The sequence below is a fragment of the Phaseolus vulgaris genome, chromosome 9 (genome assembly GCF_051622355.1).
Source record: "Phaseolus vulgaris cultivar YP4 chromosome 9, ASM5162235v1, whole genome shotgun sequence".
Classification (NCBI taxonomy): Eukaryota; Viridiplantae; Streptophyta; class Magnoliopsida; order Fabales; family Fabaceae; genus Phaseolus; species Phaseolus vulgaris.
This window is the reverse complement of record NC_143506.1, coordinates 5,912,074-5,925,480: the sequence shown is the minus strand read 5'-3', so window position 1 is coordinate 5,925,480 and position 13,407 is coordinate 5,912,074.

Below are 13,407 nucleotides of genomic sequence, written 5' to 3'. Positions count from 1 at the left end.
TTTCTTTTTAATGAAATAATAGACTGAGAAGCAATCATTCATGAAATAATATCTGTTTGTTTTCTTGATCAATATTCTATTGGTATGAATATTCTATTGATGTTAACAGACATAATTTAAACGTAAATTTGAAGACTTAACACAAAGTGCATCTGCACAAGGAATTCCTGCTCCAAATGAGTTAGATGTTTGGTGTGATGTAGCTGGAACCAAGAATGGGAGGATATATGGTCTTGGAATGGAATCTACTGTTACTGGAGGTAGGCCTTACTACCTTGGCTCTTCTTCTTCCTCAAATAGGTGGATACAAAGTCAAAAGCTTGATGAACTTAAAAGAGATATGGAAGTAGTTAAGAAAGAAAGAGATGAGCTTCGAATCAAAATTTTAAATATTGAGCAACTTTTTGAGAAAAACAATGCAATGATTCGACAATGGAAGGATAACATTAATTGTTAATAAATGCCACCAAGTTTTGAGGAAACTCAAGATGAGGATGGAACACAACCACCCAGACAACCACTCAGTCCTTATCAAGGTAATTTTGTTACACTATTCTATATATATTTTTAAATTTCAATCTTGCTAATAAATTTTATTTTATATTTTTTGACAGGTAGATGATTATTGTTATAGCTAGCATCAAAAGCTCACGTGGTACACCACTGAGCACTAGCTCTTCATGGAATAAAGTTCACACAAAAAATGATAGATTAAGCTTTTTACTTTTCAAGCGCCTTGTTTGAATCATTTGGAATGATTGGCAACAGCTCTTAGCTTCTACATTGCATAGAATTACTTCTAATAAGAGAAATAGTTGTTATAAGTTGTCAATGACAGCATAGCTGGTGTTACAGGATTATAATATGTGCCACTCTCATGTGCTTTGAAGTCCTTTTGTTCTGTTTTTATGGAGTTTTATTCCAGCTATGTCAATCTTTTTTGCCTCACTGTCAGGAACTAAAACCATAGTTGGTAGAGGGTAGATAAAGTAAGAGTGAGTATGATAGTAGGTGCAGCTGTGTAAATTTTTATCTTAACTGCAGGTTCAGTGGTGTTGAGGAGGATGGAAGGAAGCATATGAAGGGGAGTTAGAAGAGCTATTTGAAGAGTTTTTTTTCACCAAACCTTGTTATCTATATGATATACATACAATCTTAAAATATGCCAAATAAATAATAATAAAATAATATAAATAATAAAATAATATTTTATAATAAATTATATTATTTAGAGACCAATATAGTGACCATTTTTTTGGTATTTTATATATTTGGTCACTGAGTTTCTATATATTTTGGTCACTAAATTGGTTATGAAAGATAGCATCACAGGAGGACGAGGAGTGTTCGAGTCTCGGAGCAAATATCAGAACAGTAGCGCAGTGTCTCGGCACTGTTGGGACCACTATTTATAGTCTTCAAGGGTCTCAGGAGATGAAGCGTCACAACCATTTCAACCGTTAGATCTTTTCGATCCAACAGTCTTCGTCATTTGGCGCCCAAAAAACCTTTCATTAATATAAGTCACGTCACGCGTATAGGCACCGCCTGAGGTCACATCAGGAATCGAGAAGCTCAATCGTCATGACTAACCTTGGAAGCCCGACCACCACATCACTCTCAAGACTCTTCAAATTAATCATCCTCAAGCCCGGGGCAAGTGTACCGGTAAGGGTGGTACGATTGATTATATGCCTCGGTCCCCAGCCATGGGCCGACCGATATCGTGGTCCACCTCAATGGGTTGACCGATACCTCAGACCCAATTATGCTTAAACAGAGTCAGTAAAGTTAATCTGCGATTAAGAACTAGATAATGCACCCCTAAATGCAGTCTAACTCCCTAATCTGACCCAATAAGGAAAGTCCACCAAAGGTAATATAATAGCACACATTCCAAGATCCCGGTACGTCATCATCTACAGTGCTCTGATAACCGAGCGTCGAACACCTTTATTGACTTGAGCGTCGGAGTGCCTTCTGCAGGTACCCTCCGAGTCTGGACTACGAGAACACTGAGAAGTGAGACGAGTAAGGAAGAGTGTGGAGCTTGTGAGGAAGGAAATAAAAGTACAATCCAACCGACCAAAGGTAGAAGAATAATTTCTCAATAGTTCTTTGGGCCCCAACCCCGTTCTAGAACAGGAACCGTTTTTAAAAGTAAGTCAAAAGCATTTATAATGACGGTTCCAAGTGGGAATCGTCGTTATAAATGTTTTTCTAATTCTGTTATTTATTTGGTAGAATAACGACAGTTTTTTACATGTGTTGTTAATGTGGTTTCCTAATGATAGTTTTAGAACTGTTGTTATAAACAGTTGATTTATAATGACATCCATAGTAACGACAGTTCTCGAACCGTCTTTATATGGTCTTTTTAACCATCGTTAAAACACTTTTTTGCAGTAGTGGCAAATAATCATGTAAGTTTATTCTTTAAGGTTTACGTGTGAAAATGTATTATCCATGCCTAAGTGGTGCAAATGCCAAATATAAGCAATTTAACCGCAATTAATTTTGTAACTAGAGAAAAGGTATCTAAATAGTTTATATCTTGAACTTAAGTGTAATCCTTTGTCAAAGAAAACGAGTCTTATATCTTTCAATTGAGTTGTTAAATTTGTATTTAATCTTATACACCCATATTTATTGAAGTAATGATACATTGACAACTACAATTTTTTATACAACCACATTACAACTCTTAATACTATTATTTTAATATTCTTTTATATCTTTTAATTATAAATTTATTTTTTATTATATATATTTATTTCTAAACCTATCACATCATAATTATATACCACTCTACTTCAAGAGTGGTGAAAGTATAATTTTTCTATTCATTGTAACCCTTTGACACAAAATCGAGTCTTATATCTTTCAATTGAGTTGTGAAATTTGTATTTAATCTTATACACCCATATTTATTGGATATACCTTGTCATGCACCAACCTTCTCAGATTCAAAGAGTTGTTAGTTTCGAATCTTTGCATAGGAGTAGGAACTCTAACAAATCTCTCTCTCTCTAAAACTTTGTTCCTCTATTCCTGCTGTTGGGAGCCTTAGAAATGAAGCATCTGTCATAGTGCAGTAGGAAGTTCTAATGAGTTTACAAAAGTCTTCCTTTGATCCTTCAACATCAGCTACCTATGCTATTACAAACAACACCACAGGTTCAGATAACAATGAACGCATTCAAATGAGTATAAAGAATAGGTTCACATAATCGAGTTTCTAGTTTAAATCAGATGGGTGTTTTCCTTGAAGAACCATTCAACTTCCGCTCCATCAATCTGGTGGATCCATTCACAGTTCTACATGCAAAAAAAATTGCAAGAAAACTCTAAATAAACCAAAAATGCTTGTCATACCAAACAAGAAGATCATGTATTTAATACTCAAATATGCAGGTATTAAAATAAATAAAAAAGGACACACAAAAAATGTAAGAAAAGGAAACTATTATTGCATCGTTGTTCGTGATTTCGTTGTTTTTCTTTCATAGATTCAGTTTGAACAAGCGCATTGTCCAAAAGTCTCTTTGTCTTTTAATTACGTTGAATTCCTAGAGACGTGCAAAACTGAATTTGTATAGCCTAAATACAATCCTTTAAAAACATGATCCATTCGTTTTCACACTTACAAAACTCTTGGTATATTTTGGAATTCAAACAAAGTGTATCTGTTCAACAGGTTTTCAAACAAAGGTTCAAATCATCATAGACATCTATCTTCTAATTAGCATATATTTTGAATTATAATTTAACAATATCATCAGTTCACCCTTGTTAGGTCGCAATTTGTAGGTTTTGCATTATAGTCAATTATCTTCTTACATCTCAATGTCAAATCCATTTCCAACTTTCCAAAGCCTTTTTCCTGTTACAAACCAAAAAATACGGTGAATATTCTCCAAGTGTATCTTGAAAATACCCTTGTACTGCATTAGTAAATTTATTTTTCGGAAATATTTGTCCATAAGGCATTGGGCAAGAAAAGAAAATGTCTCAAACGATATTCTACTGTAAGAAATTATGTAAATTAATTTCTATAAAGTGATTCACATGACTTAGAGTTTGGGCTTTGGGTCCGAATGATTTAATAATAATAATAATAGAATTAAAGGCTCATTGGTTAACGTGAGAATATATATCTGATGATATACTTAATGAAAACCTACATCTGATGGAGATTGGGAATTAAGGGCAATAGGATTCTATCTCTGCAAATAATAGTTGTCTCACTGTTAGCCATCAAGAAAGTGTGAGACAAGAATGAAATTGTTAAGAGATAGATTGAGACAAAAGAGATAAAGTAACTGCTAAAGTAGGATCACTCATGGATCAAGGTAAGTGTCTATTCCTTCTTAATTATATAAATATGTGTGAGAATCATGATGTGATAAGATCTATATAAGAACATTATTGTATGCGTTGATAATCATGTTTAGAATTTACAAATATTGCATTGTTTGAAAGTCCTGAATATTCCAAACGTCGTGTCTCCGATGTTTTATAGGGTGTTTCAACTTTCCTGATTTGGTTTGCATAAACTCTTTTAAAAAAAAACTTAACAAAAAAAGATAAAAAAGAAGTCTCATAAATCAAAATTAACTTACACATAAAGTAAAGAATAAAAAACTTGAAAAATTATATATATTTTTTTAAAAAATATCCAATAAAATAATTAAATTTAATTAATGAAAAGGTTTATTTCATCTCCTTTTTTCTCTATCTTTGAAAGACGAATTTTCATTCACCATTCTTGCTCCCACTATAATCTGGGCACACTCCAGGTGGCTAGGTAAGCTTATTAGGAAAGTAACCCATAATATGTAGGCTGGAAATAACTAATACTGATTTGATAAAATTTCTCTTGCAGATGATCATAAGAACTTCTCTTTCTATACCTTTAACTTTTCTTGTTTCTTCTACGAAGATGGGACCTAGAGAACTATTGAAATCTTCGTCTTCCTCCTTCGGTCGGGCAGCTTGCTAGGGTTTCACTGGGATCCTTCTCGCCTTTGGCTCTTGGTCCTGGGTGAATATCGAACGGAGGGTACTTGCAAAAGGCACTCTGACGCTCAAGTCAGTAAAGCGGGTGATCGACACTCAGGTAGGTGCACAATAATAAATAACGTACCTTGCTCCTTGGAAATCACGCTATTTATATTATTTTAATGGGCTTACCTTGTTGAGCCTGATCAGTGGAATGGATCACACATATGACTGTATTACCTAATTCTTAATAACAGATTAGCTTCACTGACCTTGGTTTGAACGTTAATGGATATTTGTGTCGGTCGGCCAGGCTGTTTGTGATGGTTTCCCTTTTCTCGGCCAGGTTTACCTGTTCTCGGTCAAGTTTCCCTGGTCTCAGTCAGGGAGACCGAATCTCGCTTTCGCCCATACTTGTACACTTGCCCCCCAGGCTCGAGGATGGCTATGTCCGATGAGTCTTGAATGGTAGGTGCCAGTTGGCCTCCCTTAGGTGCGTGACTATTGGGCTTCCCGAGGTGTGATGTGACCTTCGGCGGCGTGACATGACCTGCATGAATGAGGGGTTTTTCGGGCGAGAGACGTTGTGGACCATTGGATCTGGAAGATCTAATGGTTGAGACTGTTTTGACGTTTCGAATTTCGAGGTCCCTAGGCCCTATAAATAGTGGTCCCAACAGTGTTGAGACCCTGTGCTTTTTCTTTGTGAGTTGTCTGATAACCAATCATTCTCTCGCCCATAGCTCTGAGAACTGAGTGATATCTCGCCCTCTTCGTTTGACTCAGTCTTGTCTCTCTTTTTTATAAGGTTAGTTATGTCGACCTTATCTCGGCCTACGTCCTCTTCTTCTGGTCACCCTTCCTCTTCTCTCGGTCGCCCCTCTCTTCCCCTTGGACATTCTTTTTCCTCTTCTTCTTCATCCTCTTCTTCATCTACCACCGACTCCTTGTCGGTCGGGGTGGCCGAGGCGCCACCCAGGTAGAGGTCGTAAGAGGGGACGATCCGACCAATGCTACTGACCGGTCGAACTCTCCCTCGACGACCATTCCTTTGGTGGACCTTAGCTGGGTGGACCCTAAGGTGGTTGAGATCTTGTCCACCTATAAGACCGAGGTTGTTGTGACCAAGTTTTTGGCCAAGCACCCGGTTTTAAAGGCGGGCGGGCATTCTCGCTACTTTAGCGTTTTGCCTTGTGAGCCCACCGAGAGTGTGTGTTTGGGGCGACCGGGTACCGGTCCCCCCTTCTTCGACATGTACACGTGTCTTTTCTCGGACCTTCATGTCTCTCTCCCATTTGACGAATTCATGATGGGCGTCCTTCGAACGCTCAACGTTGCCCCCACCCAAATTCATCCAAACACCTGGGCGTCCCTTAAGACCTTTCGCCTGTTGAGTGACATCATGCATCTTCATCCCAATCCTTCTTCTTTTCTTTCTTACTACACTTCTCACCCCGCCCAACCTGCCTCGTGGCACTCCTTGATCAGTCATTCGGGGAGTGTTCTCTTTAACTCCTTTGTTGTCTCTTACAAGAGATTCAAGGAGAGGTTTGTCAAGATTATCATTCCACCAGAGGCAACGGCCTTTTTCTTTAACGAGGCTGGTTGGTCTCGGTTCCCCCTCTATTGGACTTCCAAACCTCTTGAATTTAAGGAGTGGCCGAAGTCGATGGGGAGTGCCGATGAGGTAGAGATTCTCTCACTCTTCGACACACTCCCGAGGAAGCTTCCCACAAGGTTGTTGATCGGTGCCTACGCCGAGACGGCGTGTTGGGCGGTCGTCAGGGGTATGGGTTTTTTTGTTTTTGTTTTGTCGGTCGGTCTTGTATTTCTTCTAACTAATTTTTTGATTTTGCAGAAGTCATGGTGCAAGAGCGACCGACCGGTGTGAGCGCCCTCGACAGGCATAGACAAAGGGCGGCCGAGAAAAAGGGTCGATGCAGTATTGAAGTGTTGCCTACCACAAAAGGCTCGGAGGCCCGAGCCGATAAAGGTGTTGAACCTTGTGATGTTCAATGTTTTGAAGAATCCAAATCCTTTGAAGGATGTTGAAGCCTCTGCTTTGCTTGATGTTGTTGTGCTTGTTTAAGCTTTGTTCTGGGGTAGTTTATATGTTGTAATCCACCCTTGTATTAAATCTCAAGCAATTAGCATCTCAATCTTTATAAAAGTAAAATGTTTTTCAAACTAAGTTGAAACAACCGATTGTTTTGTCGAAACAACCGATTGTTTATACTTAGGTGTTTTGAGAAAGATTGAAAATTGTTTTTGAATGGTTGAAACTGTTAAGTACCAAAACATCCGATTGATTCGAGGAAACAACCGATTGTTTGTTTTGGGACCATAACAGAAAAACTGTTTTCTTTGACTGAGCTTTAAATGCTTTAACTGTATACGCTCCAGTCATTAAATGCTTTGACCAATCTTTTAATGCAATTTAAGAGTTTGTTAAGATTTGATAACAAACTATATCTTTGAATATATTCAGAAAAACAATTTTAAGAATAAAGAATCTTTTGACAAAGTTTTTCTAAGAGAGTTTTTCAAAGTGCTGAGATTGCTTAAGAGTTTTTTGTGATTGATCAAGGTGCTGGAATAGGATTCTACTTGTATTGATTTCAGATATTCATCTGTAACAAGTGTAATCTTTGTAATCTGTTGAACAATTCGTTTCTGTGTTTGCTGAGATTGGCTGTGTGTTCTTGAGGTGTTCAAGATCAGCAATCTTAGTGTTGGCCAAGGAGAGTGTGTTTCTTGAGGTGTTTCAAGGTCATTCTCTTGGTTGTGGTGTAAGTGATCAAGTGGTGATTGCTTAGTGGATATCCTCAGGGTTTCTGAGAAGATTGGATGTAGCTCTAGTTTGGAGTGAACCAGTATAAACAACTGTGTACAACCGATTATTTTTCTAGTACTACAGTTTTTGCTTGCTGTTTTGGCTAACTGAATTGCTGAATCAATTGGTTTCTGAAATAAGTTCATTCTAGTTTTGAAAAGTTTGCAAAAACCCCTTTAAACAATTCCCCCCCCCCCCCCCCCTCTAGTTTAAAGCCATCTTTTCTAACAATTGGCATCAAGAGCTTGGTTCTTGAAAGTCATTCAAGTTGATCCTAAAAATCTTTTTAAAATGGCTGATAGACTACCGTTTGGGGAAGGTGCCTCAATAAACAGACCACCCTTGTTTTGTGGTTTGAATTACCAGTTTTGGAAAGTTAGAATGAAAATATTTATGGAATCTCTTGATAAAGGAATTTGGGATGCAATTGAAAATGGTCCTTTTATCCCTAAGTTTGAAAAAGATGGTTTTGTCATTGAGAAGCCATGGTCTCAATGGACTGATGCAGAAAGCAAAAAGGCCAAATTCGATTGCATTGCCAAAAATATTATAACCTCTGCTTTAAATTCTGATGAGTTTTTTAGGGTCTCATAATGCAAATCATCAAAAGAAATGTGGGACACTTTGGAAGTCACTCATGAAGGAACAAATGAGGTGAAAAGAGCTAGAAAGCATGTTCTCGTCCAAGAGTATGAGATGTTTGGAATGCTTAAAGGTGAAACAATAGCTGAGGTGCAGAAAAAGTTTACACACATCATCAATCACCTTATGAGCCTAGACAAGACGTTTGACAAAGAAGAGCTGAACATCAAGATCTTGAAATGTCTTGATAGAGCATGGCAACCAAAGGTAACTGCTATTTCCGAATCTAAAGATCTAACATCATTAAGTGTTGCTTCTTTGTTTGGAAAGCTTAGGGAACATGAGCTAGAGATGAATAGACTCAATGTTCAAGAGAGTGAAGATAAGCACACAAGAAGCATAGCCTTGAAAGCATCCAAGCATAAGGGAAAGCAAGATTCAAGTGATGATAGTGATGAGGAAAATCTTAGTTTGCTGTCAAGAAAATTCAGCAAATTCCTAAAGAGAAACCGCAACAAAGACAACAACAAGGATAGGTATGGAAACAAGAAACCTAATGAATTCAATTCAAATAACTATACTTGTTTTGGTTGTGGTGAGCAAGGTCACATAAAGGCAGATTGTCCTAACAAAAGCAAAGAGAAAAAGACAAGCTACAAAGAGAAGAAAGGCAAGACAAAAAGAGCCTACATAGCTTGGGATGAAAATGAGGTGTCATCATCAAGCTCTTCATCAAGTGAAGATGAAAAACCAAACATATGTTTGATAGCTGAGGATGATAATGATTCTTGCAGTTCAAGTGAGGTAAGTTCATGTGCTTCCTTAAATGAACAAAATTATAGTGAATTGCTTGAAGCTTTTCAAGAAACACATGATGAAGTTAATAGATTGGTTCTTTCAAACAACCGATTGAAAGATCTTAACAATGGGCTTGAAAAGAAAGTTAAATCACTTGAAGAGGATCTGAGAAAAGCAAAAAATGATTTTGAAAAATTGGAAAATCATTTCAAAAATGCCTCTTGCAAGTGTGATACTCTCATTTGCACAAATTGTGAAAATCTTGAGAAAAAGGTTCACTATCTTGTTGAAACTGTGGACAAGCTTTCAAAAGGGGAAATCAAACTTTGAGAATGTCTTGGCATCTCAAAGCTGTGTTTTTGGAAAAGCTTGTTTAGGCTTCAATCCACAGAACAAGCAAGATAGGTTTTCAAAAAGTTTTTTAAGAAAATCAGAAAAACAACTGATTGTTAAGACGAAACAACCGGTTGTTACATGCTTTTACTGCATGAAGAAAGGCCACTCTGTTAGATTCTGTAAAATTAGAAAATATTATGTTCCTAAAGGTTTTATGAAATGAATTCCTAAGGGATGTGATGTTTCTAACAGCAAAGTAAATTCAAATGGACCCAAATTTGTTAGGGGACCAAATCTTGCTACTTGAAATCGTTTATGCAGGAAAAATAAAGAGAAAAAGAAGAACTGAGCCATCTGATCAAGCTGTTGAAGAAAAAGACAGTCATTGAAGCTAAATCAATGCTATGCAAAAGATCAAAACAGTGAAAAGGATTTTTCTTGATCAACAAGCAATTGGCTCATTGAAGAATCAACACAAGGATAAGACTTTCCTTTATTTGTTCTCAATCTCTGTTTCAAAGTTCTTTCTTGTGATTAATTTTCTATTAATCAATGTTATATGATTTAATCTGCTTCTGCTTATGGTTAAAATTTCAAAAATCAAGTTTTATCTGCTGCAGAAAAACAACCGATTGTTTTGGGTCTGACAGCACTGTGATGAAATTGATTTAATTGCTTTCTTGAATTTCTATCCGTTGCAGATCAATCTAAAAGAGAGAATATTGGTCAAATGATCTATGTTGAAAGCTGATAATGCTCAGAAAGAAGTCATAACTGTCATAAAGGAATATATTCCAAAATCTTGGAAATTCAAGAGCCTTTATGACTAGTCAAAAATCACATGTGAAGACCATGTGATTTTCAGCTTTTTCTGACATTTTCTGTGCAGAACATAGTCAAGCTCTCTCTCTAAAAATCAGGTACTCTTTGAGTGAAATTAAATTCAAATTGATTCTCTTACTACTATAAAAACCAGTGCAGATTTCTTCCACAAAGAACAACCAATTGCAACATCTCTTGCAATATCTCTTGCGCCATCTCTTGCAAAAATCTGTGAACCTCTGTTTTTGTCTCTGTTGTCATGGAATCAACCCCTCCCACCTCCAAGAGAGTTAAAACCAGAGTTGTAAGGTCTGGAGGAAGGCTGGTTTTCTGGAGATAATGATCTCATTGAGAAGTATAGATATGAGACAAGTATCAAGAAGATAAACAACCCCAAGGTTGTATGTTTTGATTGGCTGAAAAGTCAAAAGCTTGATAATGTGAGAAGGCTGCTCAAGGATCAATCTCTTAGAAGGTTCCTAGAGATGAAGGGTAACATATATCCAGATTTAGTGAGGGTATTCTACACCAACTTGAAGTTTGAGGGAAACAATCTTGTTTCTCATGTGAAAGGTGTGGAAATGGAGATAACCCATGAAGTTTGGGTTGCTGTTGCTGGGCTTAAGTTCTCAGGTCTGAGAATTAACAAGGGAAACCTTGGTGTGGTGGAAGATTTTAATAAAATCCAGTTCTACAAAAGCTGCTTGAAAAATCAACATGTTCAAGTTAGTACATGCTCGGTTGGAGGTTTGAAGCTTGATGAGAGGTTGCTTGCTCTCATTGTTACTTGGATTCTAACTCCAAGGGGGAGTAACCACTCTGTGCTAACTGAAGAAGATCTGGTTTACATCTTCTGCATCACCAAGAAAGTCAAGATCAATTTAATTCATATAATCAAAGAACACATGCAAAAAACCATGAGGTTAGGTGATTATCATTATCCCTATGCTGTTTTAATATCTAAGTTTCTACTCTATTTTGAAGTTAATCTTGAAGATGAAACTTCTGAGCTGGTCAAGTCAACTCAAGAGTTGAACAATGGATCACTCAGCAAGACGGGCTTTACAAAAGTAGGTGGAAAATGGATAAGTAAGGATGGTGATCATGGTGCCTCATCAAGTGGTGTTGCTCATCTTGAACAAGATGAACCTGCTGATATGGATGTTCAACATGAAGATCCAACTGAAGATTTTCAAGATGCAGGACCTAGTGCTGCTAATAGACATCAAGGAGAAAGAATGCCAACCATGTCATCTTTTGAAAGACAAATGATGGATAGGCTTGATAGCTTTGCTGAAAATCAAAGGAGCCTCCATGATCTCTTTGTGAGTAATTTCCAAAGGATTGACACCAGGTTTGACAACATGGATGCAAGGTTTATGACTCTGGATGAACAGATTGAAGTTGTCCATAATCAAATCTTTGATCTTCAGTTTGCTGATGAAGAAGAATGAAGAATAAAACAACCGATTGGTCATCGAAACAATCGATTGTTTTTGGCTGTTCTTCTCTGGTTTTAAAATTTCTCTTCTTCTGCTGTTGCTGTTTTATTCTGATGTACTGAAAACAATATTTTGATTTATCTCTTATCTTTGTCTATTTGTGAAGACAAATAGGGGGAGATATATGCTGTGTTTCGAGTTTATTTTAAGGTTCTGTTTTAAAGTTGATAAAACTGTTTGGAATATGTAATATGTTTATGATATTAGATATGTTTTAAGCTTTAAACTGTTTATCTGTATGCTAACAGAATATCATAAGTTCAATGTATTGCTCAAAGTTCCATCGCAGGAATTGCTTCAAATTTAATCAGGTACAACACAAGCATCAGCGATTTGTCTTCATCAAATAGGGGGAGATTGTTGAACCTTGTGATGTTCAATGTTTTGAAGAATCCAAATCCTTTGAAGGATGTTGAAGCCTCTGCTTTGCTTGATGTTGTTGTGCTTGTTTAAGCTTTGTTCTGGGGTAGTTTATATGTTGTAATCCACCCTTGTATTAAATCTCAAGCAATTAGCATCTCAATCTTTATAAAAGTAAAATGTTTTTCAAACTAAGTTGAAACAACCGATTGTTTTGTCGAAACAACCGATTGTTTATACTTTGGTGTTTTGAGAAAGATTGAAAACTGTTTTTGAATGGTTGAAACTGTTAAGTACCAAAACATCCGATTGATTCGAGGAAACAACCGATTGTTTGTTTTGGGACCATAACAGAAAAAATGTTTTCTTTGACTGAGTTTTAAATGCTTTAACTGTATACGCTTCAGTCATTAAATGCTTTGACCAATCTTTTATAATGCAATTTAAGAGTTTGTTAAGATTTGATAACAAACTATATCTTTGAATATATTCAGAAAAACAATTTTAAGAATAAAGAATCTTTTGACAAAGTTTTTCTAAGAGAGTTTTTCAAAGTGCTGAGATTGCTTAAGAGTTTTTGTGATTGATCAAGGTGCTGGAATAGGATTCTACTTGTATTGATTTCAGATATTCATCTGTAACAAGTGTAATCTTTGTAATCTGTTGAACAATTCGTTTCTGTGTTTGCTGAGATTGGCTGTGTGTTCTTGAGGTGTTCAAGATCAGCAATCTTAGTGTTGGCCAAGGAGAGTGTGTTTCTTGAGGTGTTTCAAGGTCATTCTCTTGGTTGTGGTGTAAGTGATCAAGTGGTGATTGCTTAGTGGATATCCTCAGGGTTTCTGAGAAGACTGGATGTAGCTCTAGTTTGGAGTGAACCAGTATAAACAACTGTGTACAATCTCTCTATCTCTAACTCTTTAAATTCAGTTTATTTGTTGTTTGCTAGTATAAACAACCGATTGTTTCTACGAAACAACCGATTATTTTTCTAGTACTACAGTTTTTGCTTGCTGTTTTGGCTAACTGAATTGCTGAATCAATTGGTTTCTGAAATAAGTTCATTCTAGTTTTGAAAAGTTTGCAAAAACCCCTTTAAACAATTCACCCCCCTCCCCCTCTAGTTTAAAGCCATCTTTTCTAACAATTGGCATCAAGAGCTTGGTTCTTGAAAGT